General features: G+C 45.1%; 1 protein-coding gene across 1 annotated transcript in view; it reads left to right on the top strand.

Annotated features, from left to right (window-relative positions):
* The window catches only part of MDGA2 (MAM domain containing glycosylphosphatidylinositol anchor 2), a 382,446-nt gene that overhangs the window by 137,976 nt on the left and 231,623 nt on the right, over positions 1-12,847 (top strand). The gene's annotated exons all lie outside the window — the stretch shown is intronic.

Raw genomic sequence — 12,847 nt, 5'->3', positions numbered from 1 at the left:
GCCGTTGCCACTCTGCCTTCTCTGTGGATAAACAAGCTGAGTACTGAGAGCTGAGGGTGTGTCTGTAATTAGCCGAGATTACCACGTTTCACAGTGCACGTATTTGTATGAGATTTTGAACACTAGAATAGCTCGCAAGGATTTTCTTTGCAAGGTGGTGAATTAAACACCTCCCTCTTGCAGTGGCATAGGACGGGCAGGAGCTGTGAAGTGCAGTTCGCCAGGGTGGGAGCTGGGGAAGGGGGATTCACTGGGGACCTCGAGTCTGCAGATGAGTGGTGTTCCTCCAGGAAGGAGAGATGTGCTGATTCTCTGCCGTTTATTCTGTAGCTCTTTCCAGTTTAATGAGAAGATTTAAAAATAAAGTTGAAGTTTAGCCTGTGCTGGTTCCAGGGAAGGCGTAGGTCAGGCTGTGTCTTAGAAAACTTTACTTTAACTGCACACAGTTGCACTCTCTCAGCTGCGGTCACACATTAAAGCCACTTTCTAAAACAAGCCTTTTTTCTTTTAAACTAAGTGATGTCTGTCTAGCCTTTGCCAAGTGAAGGAGAAAGGAAAGGAAAAAAAAAAGGCCAGAAAAAAAAAAAAGACTGGGCTAAGTGTCTATTTTTGATAACAACCCAAGTAAGATTAGTGGTTTTAAGATCAGTTCTGTTGTTATGTTTGAGTGGAAGTAAATAGCACGTTCATATGCAGGCAGAAAGGAGCAGGCTAAAGGTGGGCTGACACTTCCAGTGAGCTGCTTTGGAGAATGTTTCTTTCTCAACCATCTCCTCCATCTGCTCCAGCAAAGCTGACCAGCAGCCTGCAAGGTTTGGTGCAGCTGAAATCAAAGATCCCTCTCAAACCTGCCTGCCATGGAGGCTTGAGGCAGCTTCAAAGCCAGCGGGGCCGTTATCCATCAGGAAATGCTTTGGACCAGCTATGAAAAGTGCCGTCTCGAGCAGTAACAAAGCTTATGATGTTGCTGAATCAAAAAAAAAAAAAAAAAAAGTGTTCAACCAAAATGTCTTATCAAGAAAACAAGCACATGGCTGCTTTTTTCATAAAAATCTCTAATTTCTTATCTGGGATTCAGGATGGAAAATTGATTTCTCTTAGTTTTACCTGTTTATAGATATTTTTTTTTTGTCAGCCAGCACCTTGGTCTGCTCTCTTGCGCTCGCTCTCTTGTTACAGCTCTGAGACTAGCAATATTTTTTGCAGATTAATTGCCTGAGAGCAGGGGGATAGTTTTGGTAGTCTCAGATGGGTGATTCTGCAGAGAAATACAGGAGGCTTGGCAGGGCTGCATTTGAACATTAGCCTTTTTATGACCTTCCTATTAAATTTCCATCCAATTTTAGTGCTCCAAAAAGTAAAAAAAAAAAAAGCCTAAGACGCCATAGCTTTTTGTGTTGTCATATTTAAACTTCAGCATGCTACTCTGTGGGAGCTGCAGCCCCTTGGACTCGTTGCCTGTGAAATTTGGCTTCTCTTAACGAAGACTGCTGTGAATCACACCAACATTTGTGTTGGTTTTGTCAGTGGGGCTGGGGAAAAGCACTGATCCAGGGTCAGGCAGGAGATCAGGGTGGATGTAAAATCAGTAAGCTGGTGCTCGCTGTTTCCAGCTGTCAGAGAACTACTCTCACTTGCCAATAATTACTCTTGGGTATTTTAAATACAGATAGTGTAAGACTTATTTATTTTGCTTATTGGATGCATTCTGCTTTATGGCCCTGGTTCTTTAGGGGGAGGGCTGCAGTGTGTTTCTGTTGTGACTAAGAGGCAGTGGCTGGGTGGTGGGGGTGATATGGCGTTTATTTTTAAGCCTTCCTTTTTTATATGTGCAGAATTTGTATATGAAACTTGTTAAAATATTGTTGGACTCTCGTGTTCAGACAGCATTTATGAGATGGGTTTGAGGGGAAGTATCTGGTAAGGTGCTTCCTATTCCCCTTGAAAATGGAAGTGGCGAAAATACATTTTTTATTTTCTTTTTTCTGCAAGAGACTTCCAACCATATTTTGTGGTAATTGCCAGTCTTTTCAGTACTTCAATTTTTCACTGATTCTTCCACAGAAGGTTATCATATTTGGTTTGCAAATTGTATGGAAATTATTTTCAAAACGATATTTTATCAGACCCTGGGAAGTGAGTTTATAAAATATGTAATTATGTATCTATTCTAAGAATGCTATTCAACTTGCATGTGTTTCTCAAACTTTTTCAATTACTACTGGCATACATAGAAACTCTTTGTTTTAAACACTGTAAGAAGTAAGCAACCCTGCACCAGGCATTTATAAAATCCCCTATTGGCATTCACTCTATTCCCCCTCTCAAGTCATGAGTGGGCAGAAAACACGCATGAACTGAGGAGAAGAGGACGTGGTGCAAGTGCGCTGTGGGTCAGTTGGTGAGACCATCCGTCCTGCACCCTTCTTCCAAGAAGTGGCCTTTGCAGATGCTGGCGTGATTTGGATCTCTGCCTTGCAAGAGCTTTTCAGTCTCTGGAGCTGTTGTGGTTTTGGTTCTCGGAGGCTGCATCGCGTTCACTTCTCCCACCGCGGCAGTAACCAAGTCGCACTGCAGTAATGACTGCCGGGTGGTGCTGGCCCCCAAAATACATAGTGCGTGGTACCAGGGTTACTGCTGGCTTGGAGTCTTTGCAGGGTTTTACCAGGTCACTTGGATTAATGAATTGCCGTAGCTTCCTTTATTCGTGTTTTAAAAAATAGGAGTCTGATATGTATGTACAACTCCTATTTTCTGCAGTAAACTCAAGTCTTGGCCAACTGCTGTCCTGTTGCTGCTCCTTTACACTTCAGTGGCAACTGCATAAGGGACCATGAGAAATTCTTGCCTGAAAGAAAGGCTTCTGGATGTATTGTGGAGCAGAAATGCCACACTAGTAGGACAGTGGTTCGTGGAGGGGGACCAGAATGTTAGTGCTGGGCCAAGCAGGAAAGTGGTGCAGCTCAGCAGGGGTCCCAAGAGCAACCTGCTTTCTGCACATGCTGTTCGTTCTCTTGCCTTGTCTCTCTGCTAATTGGGATTGCTTTGGCCATCGCAGGTGATGGCGTTAAAGCTAAGCGGAGGCTGCCAAGTTCCACCTGTAAACACATGTGTGGTCCCCACTGCATGGATACAGGAGGTGAATTTTGGGCTTCAGTCTTCACAAACATTGTGCTGGTTCATTAACAGAGAGTGTCTGCTTCTGTTTCTGCTCAGTGAGGTATGGGAACCAGGCAGCAGCGCTCAAGTAAAAAGATCATTCGACACGTAAGGCTGGTGTGAGTAACAAGCTTTATTTAATGTCCTTAAAGCAAAACTGTGGAAGTACCTTCTGCAAGCCTTCAGTTTTGGGAACAGCATTTAAGAGTGGGTGCAAATGCTAAAGCAGAGAGTTCTTCTGATTTGCAAGCTGAGTTTGGTAATTGAGCACCTTAATAGGTAGGGGTTTGGAGCTACAGTTAATTACACCTACAATATTAATGTCTCTTTAAAATCATGCACTCTACTTAACAAAGAATTTTTTTTCTTGATTTGGGGGCTAATTAGCTGCATTCACCTGCTTTCCTGATTCTGAGCTCACAGTAGGTCTCCACAACTATTCAGAGGCAGTTCGAAAGCCAAGTATCTAGTGGTTAGTAGAAGAAAATCTCTCATGAACTCTCCTCCTCTGGGTCTTCTTAAGGTCTCAGCCAGATGGCAGGCGGGCATGTACCAGACCTAGCGATGGGCTGGAGAAGATGCCAGCACTACAGGATGGGTCAGCTTAAGAAGCTGAGCCTAGAGGAGGACCAAGGTGAGCCCTCTCTTTAGCTCTAGAGGACATCAGGTCTTCTTGTCTGATGTTTGTCCAGTTGTTGCCTTTCTGTCAGCCTAAAAGGAGCGCAGTGACTCTGTGGTTTAGAGAGGTGCCTGTGAGCGAGCCTCAGACCATTGCTGTAAACTGCTGTGCGAGGAGATGGTCTTCAGGGAGTCTCCAAAGGCTCCTCTCTGTGCTCTGTCACCCCAAGCACCTTTCTCCTTGATCCTCACCATCCCACGGACCATCCCCAAGGAGAGGAGACCTCGCTGATGCTCTGTCGCGGCCTCCTGCGCTGCGGGACTGCTGTTACCACCACAGTGTCTGTCTGGTTTTCCTTTCTACCACATTAAGAGTTCCCCTGGGATGTAAAGAGAGAGGCAGCAGGTTGCAGATGTGTCCTTCTCCTTTGTTTTGCAAGGTGGCTCCTGCCCATCCAAGTTTTGTATCTAGGACACAGTTACACATAAGTATGCCTTTGCGTGCAGGTTAATGCCTGCAGCTGAGTGCTTGTAGATTCAAAAACTCTTCCTGGGAAAAAGGGCAGGGCTGAGACCCCCGGAGCAAGTGTGTTTTTCTGCGTGGGAGTGCTTTCAGCTTGTCCTGTGGAAGCCACTTCTGCTTGTGCCACCTGCGTGTTGTGCTTTGGTGGTATTTTACACTCCTTCCCATGGGCACGAGGGACTGCAGCGGGGGGATTGTGGCAGCGGGGAATCAGACCAGACTAGGTGGGACCCGTATGTTCTCCTCCTTCCTTCATGGATTGGAAAAGGCAAAGAGAAAGCGCTGCTTACGGGGTTTCTCTCCTGAGGGTACTCTCGCAGCTTTAGAAGAAAGCTGGTGGGGATGTGCATGCCGTGGTGGCAGACCGCTCCGCTGCCTGCTTAGCTTGCTCAGGACACGCTGCGTGATTTGAGGCTGCCCTTGGTGGGTGTCTGCTGCAGGTGGAAGTCTGGGAGGAGGAATAAATGTTTTCTTTTTTTTTTTTGTCTCTTTGATGTCAGTGCTCCTGTGTGCTTTACCAAAGTGCACGTTTATGCCTTTTTTGTCTTTCCAGGCATTGCTTTTAACTTCTCGATCAATTGATGTAGTTCTGTAACAGGCTGATGACTTGCGTGTGTCTCTTTGTGATCTGCTCCAAGTCGTGTTGAAATGACACTGCTCTATAGGGGCCTCTCTTTGAAAATGTGTTCTTCAGATTTACTGGCTTCCCATCATGTGCCACAAAATTCTCCCTATGATTAGTTACAGGCAGGTGGAGATAGGGAAACTCGTGTATTCAGAGTGACGGTTGCACTTTCCAACTGGAAACTGTTTTGCAACTTTGTTTAAAATTTTTTGAGGTCTAATCGATATCAGTGAGGCCTTTGGGGAGAATAATGTAAGGCTACAGTAATTATTGCAAAGGAAGAGAATTACAAACACTTGCATGCTGTTGTTCCCCAAAGCTTAGCCTCACTCCTAATTATAGAAAAAGCTCTGAGCGCCCCAATACTTCATTGCGTGTCTACTTGTTATCTGTGGAGTGATTGTGTAGCATTTGATATATCACTGCTGTTCATAATTTGCAGCATTTTTATACACAGCACTCATCACTTGATCTATTAAATGCGCCATTAGTTGCCATAGAAACTAATTTTCCTTGATTAAGTTTTTGAAATGCCACATCCATGCTCAGGTGAGGCTAACGGTGGGTGGGCAAATGCAGCCCTTTTTTTCATAAATTACTGCTTTCAGGATTTTGCCCAGAGGTTGGTTTGGTTTTTTGAACAAAATTCTGCAAACCCCCTTGCTGTTTGGGAGCGAGGGCAACGTGACACGTCCTCCCCTCTTTGCGGCTGGCTGAGCAGAGCCCGCGGTCCGTGTCAGCCTCGCCGGGGCTGGCTCTGTGTCCCTCGGGGCGAGGGGCTGCAGTGTCCCCCTTGGGACCCCTATGTTTTCCAGACGTTAGCCCAGGAACCAAGTGTTGTGCTGTACCTGCCCATCAGCTCGACGAGAGACAGTTAAGGATGTACTAAGGCCACTTATCCCTATGACGCAAATAAGTTCTTTGCTGTTTTCTGTAGCTAATAGGTGACATTTTATTTACACCAGTGAGGCTCTCCTGCGCAGCCTGCGGAGGGATGTAGCTTATCCTAACCTTCCTTGGCTGCTCTAGCCTGTGCTGGGGGGGTCCAGCCGGTGGCAGCAGTGACTGTGGCTGCCCCAAGGTGAGCAGTGACATTTGGGCCACAGAGGTCAGAAGAAGCAGCATCTTCTGAAAGAGCAGGGACTGCCTGGGATTTTGTATTCCTGGTCGTCCAGTAAAAGCTGAATGATGAAGACCTCAGTCAGTATAACCTCACCTACGTTGTTTTTTTTTTCCTCTGGGTTTTTTTTCCCCATGTCTTTCACCTGTGTGTGCTGTCACGCCTCAGGTTACATTATCTTGTCACGAGTGGTACGTTCTGACACGCAAAATGTGCTGAGTGGAGGGAGCGGGATGCCTGAGTCCTCGTCCAGTTGCTTCACCGTGGCTGCAGGCTGGCAATGGAGACAGCTGGGGGAGTGCTCTCTGTCCCCACCAGCGTGGCCCAACGCTCTCTGGCAAGCGATGGGGTCCCCACACGTGTCCCCCTGCCCCGACCGAGCTCCAGGAGTCGGAGGAGGCAGCAGCAGCTGCTGACACCCGTGGTCCAGGCGTCTGAGTTGTGTGCTCTCCGCTCCCAGTGAGCTTGGGGATTTTGAGTATTTTGGGGATGCAACATGCCCTGATGAGCACCGAGGCTTTCTTCTGCAGAAGCATGGCAGATTCCACCTCCTCGCATCCTTCTGGCACCCTTCTCCTATGCAGCGCTATCGGACTATGTCGTTTGATCCCCTTGAAATCAAGGGGCTAAGACGTGCAGTTCGCGCTCGTTGTGTGTGAAGAGTGGCGGAGAGCTTGGCTCTCCCAGAAAGTAGCGCATGGGAGGATCTGCTTTTGGAAGACCCCAAATTTTCTCCCTGCCTCTGTTTTGCTGTGTTTTCTTTCCACTTGTAGGAGTGGAGTGCTGTGCTGATGGCCACTCTGTCAACAAGTAGATGCTCCCCTTGCAGCTGAGAGGCTGCTTGGAGATACCTTCTGCTTCCCGAGCTTGGTGCTTGCACACCCTGAGCAGAGCCAGGACTGCTGCTCCCCCGGGACATGTGTGGCCCTGAGAGGGACATGCACCCTGCCTGTTGGGAATTCGGGTGGTGAAAGGGGGTGATCCAAGCGGCACGGGTGTTCTCCCTTGGCTGCAGGGGACCGTCAGGGATGCTGATGCTGTGTGCCAGCTTGGTCGGAGCAGCGAGGCGATGAGCACACAGCCTGTCCTACAGAAAGGGAGGTGCTGGCTGGCAGGGGACGTTCTCGGTGTAGGCTTGGTGCTTGAGTCCCCAAAGGTGCCTGGGCAAGCCACGTTGGGCCGGACTGGGGTTAGCAGGGCTGACCCATTTTGCCACGTGCGTTGTTGCAGCTATTTTCTACAGTGTGTGGATGATAAGGCTTGTATTGCAGATTTAAACTGCAGAAGAAGGAATTGTTTGACTTTAATTGTCATCCAGTGCTGAGTGGTATGATGGGGCTTGAATAAACAACTGAACGGAGCAATAGGCTAGACAGGAAAGCAGTGATATCACAGTGGGGGGGAAACCTTGTCTTGCCTTTCATTTAATTTGTTGGGTTTGGTTTTTTTTTCTTTTTTTCCTTTCCAAAGCAAGCATGCTGAACCTAATGGTATGAGTTAGGTGGGATGGATGAGGCCCCTGCTGAGATATTGGGCAGGTGTGATGGGATGTCTCTGTTCCCCAAACAAATGCAGAGGCTATTCGGAGAAGCAGAAAGGAACAAAGTTTTCAAATTAGGGAGGAAGATCAATAGAGGCGATATATAGATGGGTAAAGGGCTAGCACATTTGTCCTTATCAGGGCAGAACTGTGGTGCTAAGTGTGACTGAAAGGTCAGTCCAGCCCAGTGTAGCCCCAGTCAGCAGCAGCTTTTGCTCAGCCTTCTGAGTTTGCATTCAGAAGCAACAGCAGGGAAGGAAACGAAAAAGATTGGGTAAGACCATTAGTTTCACTTGCTTATTGGGAATTCTTTTCCTGTCTCAAATGAGCGGTAGGAATAAACCAAACTTCTAGAATTAAATAGGTTTTTGGTGGATCCCAGCATGTCTGCGGAGTGGCTAACTGCATTCCTTTACACAAAGCAGTGCTGTTGTCCTGGATTAGAGCATGTCGAGCGCTCGGTTTGCGATGTGCTCAGATGCACAAGTGTCTCGGTCCCAAGAAGCGTGGTGCAACTCCAGGAGTCTCTTGCTCGCTTGTCTCTCAACGCTGTCCCTCACTGTGGATGCTGTGATTTCTGTCGCGGACTTTTTTCACGTTTAACACTTATTTCTCTTGTCAGACAGAGCAGAGGAGGGTTGTAGCAAGCACTGAATGTATCTGCAGTGCCCTGCAGAGGTGGGAATTCAGGTGCTGTACTTTAGGAAGAAAAAAGCAGATAAACCTTTCATAGCCTCAACAGCAAAAATGGCATATAAAGTTTAATCACATAGTTCTTTTAATGCTGAAGAACAATGGAAACACGTGCCCTTTGTAGCTAAGTGTGAGCTTTATTGAGTCAAACGTTTATAAAGGGGTTTTTTTGCCAGCATAAAATGCAGGCTAATTTAGTCATGAGTCAGGCTGGATTTTGTCAGGTGTTCACTGAACATTTGTAAAGTCTTCCCGTGAACTGAGGAGTGTCGTATGAAATCATCATCAATTCTCTTAACAAGAGTACGATTACTGTAATAAGGAGATGCAGAATGCAATAGGGAAACAGCTGTTCCAGTGTAAGTAACCCCCCCTCCCCACAAATTGCTTTCTTTGGCCCCACCAGCAGTTAATAAAAATTCCTATCAATTAAAAAAGAAAATGTAGAATCCACTTTACCTCAAAGGAGCCTTTTATGTTTCACTTGCAGCTGATCAAAGAGAACATCACGTGGGGTTTTTGTTTTGTTTTTCTGAAATGCTTTTTATATTTTAATGGATGGAGTGCCATAAAATGTTAATTCTTTTTTTGCGCACGCTAATAAGGTGAAGGTAGGATTCTGTTCTGAAACATTAGAGGAGGCTACACTAATCACACTAATTAAGATGGTATGCATTTTAAATAATGAAGGTGTTTCTATAATGTGCCACAGTTACATGTGTCTGTTGAAGGAGATACCTCGCTGCTTGGCAAGGAGCTTGTTTGCTGGAGCTGAAAGGAGAGGTGAGTGAAGCACTGTGTGGTGCACATCAGCTGCCTGTTAACTCCAAACGCTCATGCACTGGGGTTTTGCTATGCTCTCTGATATCCTGATGTACCACGGGTGCTTGAAAAGTTGCCTTTGCTTGCTTCTAAGCCTCATTTATTGATATTGTCAATAAATATATCTTTGTCTCAATGCTAAAGCTTATATAGCCTTAGCTGTGGGACGAAAGGCTTTCCTGAGGATGACTGTGGGAGCCTTGAAGTAAGAGCAGGCAGAAGTGGGGAAATAAGTGGGGCAGGAGGGAGGTCCAGAGGTGCTGAGATCCAGCCATTTCTGTTGATTATGGCATTGATGGTGAAGGTTATAAGAATTTAAACTTCCCCAAAAGCAATCCAGGAAAAAACATAAGCCCCTAAAGAAGACATTTCCCCCCAAATCTGTTTTGGACCTGAAGTCCTTGCCTAGTGGCAATCTAATGCTAAAAACTTGCAGTTAAGTTGTACTTAATATCGGGGCTTGGTGGAGTTGTCTTTGTTAGGTGGCAGTTATATAGCCTCTTCTCCACCCTGTCGTGGGACGCAGAACTTTTTGGGCAGCAGGAATGAGGAGGGTACAGCATCCTTACTGGTCTGTCCGCCCCGCTGGCACACAGGCTTTCACTGCCACCCTGAGCTGGATGCTACGGTCAGTGCCTTCCTTGGTGGGCTCCACTGAGCGCTTTCATCTTCAGGATGACAACAATCTTGTTCCCTCTGTAACTATTATAATGTAATCCTGCCTTGAATGACATCGTTTTGGTATGGTAACTCAGTTGTTTGCTGCAAACAGCACGTTATGCCACTGAATAATTTGTGAATATGCCACTGAAAGAAATGTGAAGCCATTCACCCTATCATCTGCAGGAAGCTGGGTTAAAAGGCACGTGGTTTGCAAGCTGATAAAGAAATTAAACTCCTCAGTTGTTCTATTCTGAATAATTTGACTAGTCATATCTTGCTGATTTGCTTCATTCCAGGTGGCTGCTGTCTCTCGACAAGAAATATGTTTGCAGGTTTCTAAAAAGGGCTTGGGAGTGGTGGGGGAAAGAGGTCAGCTTAAATAGAGATAAATGCAACATCAGGGCAAGTGAAGTGTGTATTTCAGTCACTATCTCAGTTGAGAATATTGAGCCTAGGCCTGCTAAAGCATCAGCAATCACTGAAATGAGACTATCAGAGAATCACATGGAGTTGGAAGTGACATCCAGGTTGGTGACTTTTACCATACCAGTTTCGTATTGATCCTTGTGAAGGCTTAAAAGCTACCAGAAATCCCCTACAGAAAGTTTCCAATGAACACAGAGCATGAATCTCCCATCATCAAAAGGAAAACAGCAACATTTTCTGGTTTACTGAAATATGGATGCTTGTCCTCTGAATGGATTGCATCTGTCTTCTCCCCTTCCCCTCGATCTTTGCCCCCAACTGTGCCCTGCAGTCTTTGGTTTCTGTCTGTATATAGTCAGCTTTTGTTTTCCTTTTTCTTGATGGCCCTTAAAAGGTAGGACGTTGGCTGAAAGGATGGAGAAGTAGCTCTGGGGTGCTGCAGAAGTAGCTGTTTTTCCATGGCTGTTGAACATACTAGTCTCATAAGTAAAAATGAGGTGGGTGGTTTTGGAATTAGGTCTGTTGCTGTAAGGCCTTGCTCGCTGAAAAAGAATGTATTTGATGAGTAAAGAGATAATTTAGTAACCCAGGGAAACTAGCGACATATGCAGATCTGCTGTGGCTGAAGCAGAAGTACATTCTGGTAGCTGGTCTGTGAAAGGTACCTACTAAAGAAACACTTGAAGATGCTTTTTATGGAGCAGAATAGGGAGTCGTTCCCATTGCTGTGGACATAGTGAAAGACAGGTTCTCCTACATCTGTGAGTAAAACCTCAGAGCAGTGAGCTCCTCGTATATTTTTCCCATAGCAGCAAGAAGTGTTCATGGCTGGAAACCACATTTGTTTTGCTGCCCATTTGAGTTCTTCTCCAAAAATGATATATGTTAGATCCAAAAGTCCAAAAGTATGTTAGTGCCTCTGAGAAGGTGTGGTATGACTACAAACTTGATGCTGGTGCCTTCTACGCTTGACTCCAGAGTTTGTCTCCTGTCCTTCAAGGGGAGATTTATTTAACACGAGCGTGCACTTCCATGATGGGTAGTTTCGTCATTGAACATTAGAGGCTTGATTGTTCTTCAGAGCCTTTTTCTTATATCCCACTAAATTCAGGGAGCAGAGGGAAGGTCGTTCTATAACACACTGTGGTCCTACTTGCCGTGAACTTACTGTTGTGTTTTCCACATATCTGCATATGGTCTTGAGGACAGTGATTTCACAGCAGTAACTTGATGGCACCTGAGGACCGGGAGCTATACCCTCAACTACTAAGGCAGGCTCTTGAGATTCTTGCTTTTGCATTTTAAGGAAAGAAGTGATGCTCCCAAAACATAGTCCATCTGAGCTGTCTGATGGTGATGGAGTTTGAACAAATTGGGTTGTTTCTGGTATGACCGTTAAACAATGCCTCTGTGATCCTTCTGTGTGGTTTTATTTGCTGTGCTGCTGTTGTCATAGATAAAATTATATCGTAGACTGAGCTGTCCTTCAGCCTCTGGCAGCTGGGAGTGGCCGTTTTGGGAAGTACTGCGTTTATTTTTGGTTCTATCCACCTGAGCACTTGTACCTGGATGTTCTGCAGAGTGTGAGTGAGCATATCAGGCTGGAAGAACCATATGCCTTTTGCTGAAGGATGCTCTGTAATTGAGGCTCATTCCCAAGTGGTGCTGAAGAGCTCTTGTTACGTTAGTTGTCATGTTAGGCTTCCCCCTCCACCTTTTGGAGTCAGCTTAGGCACATGTGGAGGTTTTTGTTTGTTTTTGGTTTGTTTTGGTTTTTTTGATAGACTGTTTTATGTATTAGTAAAGGCAAGAAATCTGAACCTGAAGAGGAGAGGTTGAACTTTAAATAAGCTTAACTATTTAATGTGTGTAAATGTTTGCCTTCCCAGGCAAAAGCAATTAAAAAGAAGACTCAACTGTCGCTGTCCTAATTCATTTGGTATGTGCCAGGTATTTGTTCTGGTACTGTACTACAGGGCACACAACACAGCTGCTGAAAGCAAGCTAAACAAAGCTAAAAAATGTTACTGTTCTGATAAGTATGACTACATTGCTTGTCTTGAAGGTAGCTAAATGTACAAGGAGCTTTAAAATCCCTTTCTAGGGTACAACAGCATGTTCCATCAGAACAAGCAGGAACAATTTGTGTGTGGTTTTTTTCTGCGTTATCTTTTTCAGTGTGGGCTGTTATTCTTCTTCATAACAGCAATTGCATAATTAGACACCAAACAATAAGTATTTCAAAATTATTCTTATTAGTGTTTTTTACAGAAAAATCTTGCTGCACTGAGTGACTCTGCTCCTTAGTTTTGAGTGGTTTGACTTGTTCTACTTCTGCTTGAAAGGTATAACCTTGGTATAGTCTTGATAGGTCCTTATAAATAATTACAGCAACATTATAGGCTGAATCCTCTTACCCTTGCAGATTTCATGATCCAGGAGATAAAAATAACAAGTGAGATTATTTTTTTCCTGCCTGTATGTCTATCAATCAAAATGATAAAGATATTTATGACTTGCACGTTTTAATGGTGTAATTAGATATAATTACATGTTCAAATGATTACACATATGAACACTAATTACATAATTGAAGACAATTATGCTAACTAGGTAAATACATAATTAACTAAAAATCTCTTGTAAAATCAAGGAAAT

The sequence above is a fragment of the Buteo buteo genome, chromosome 6 (assembly GCF_964188355.1).
Source record: "Buteo buteo chromosome 6, bButBut1.hap1.1, whole genome shotgun sequence".
Classification (NCBI taxonomy): domain Eukaryota; kingdom Metazoa; phylum Chordata; class Aves; order Accipitriformes; family Accipitridae; genus Buteo; species Buteo buteo.
This window is presented reverse-complemented; position numbering and strand designations above follow the sequence as displayed.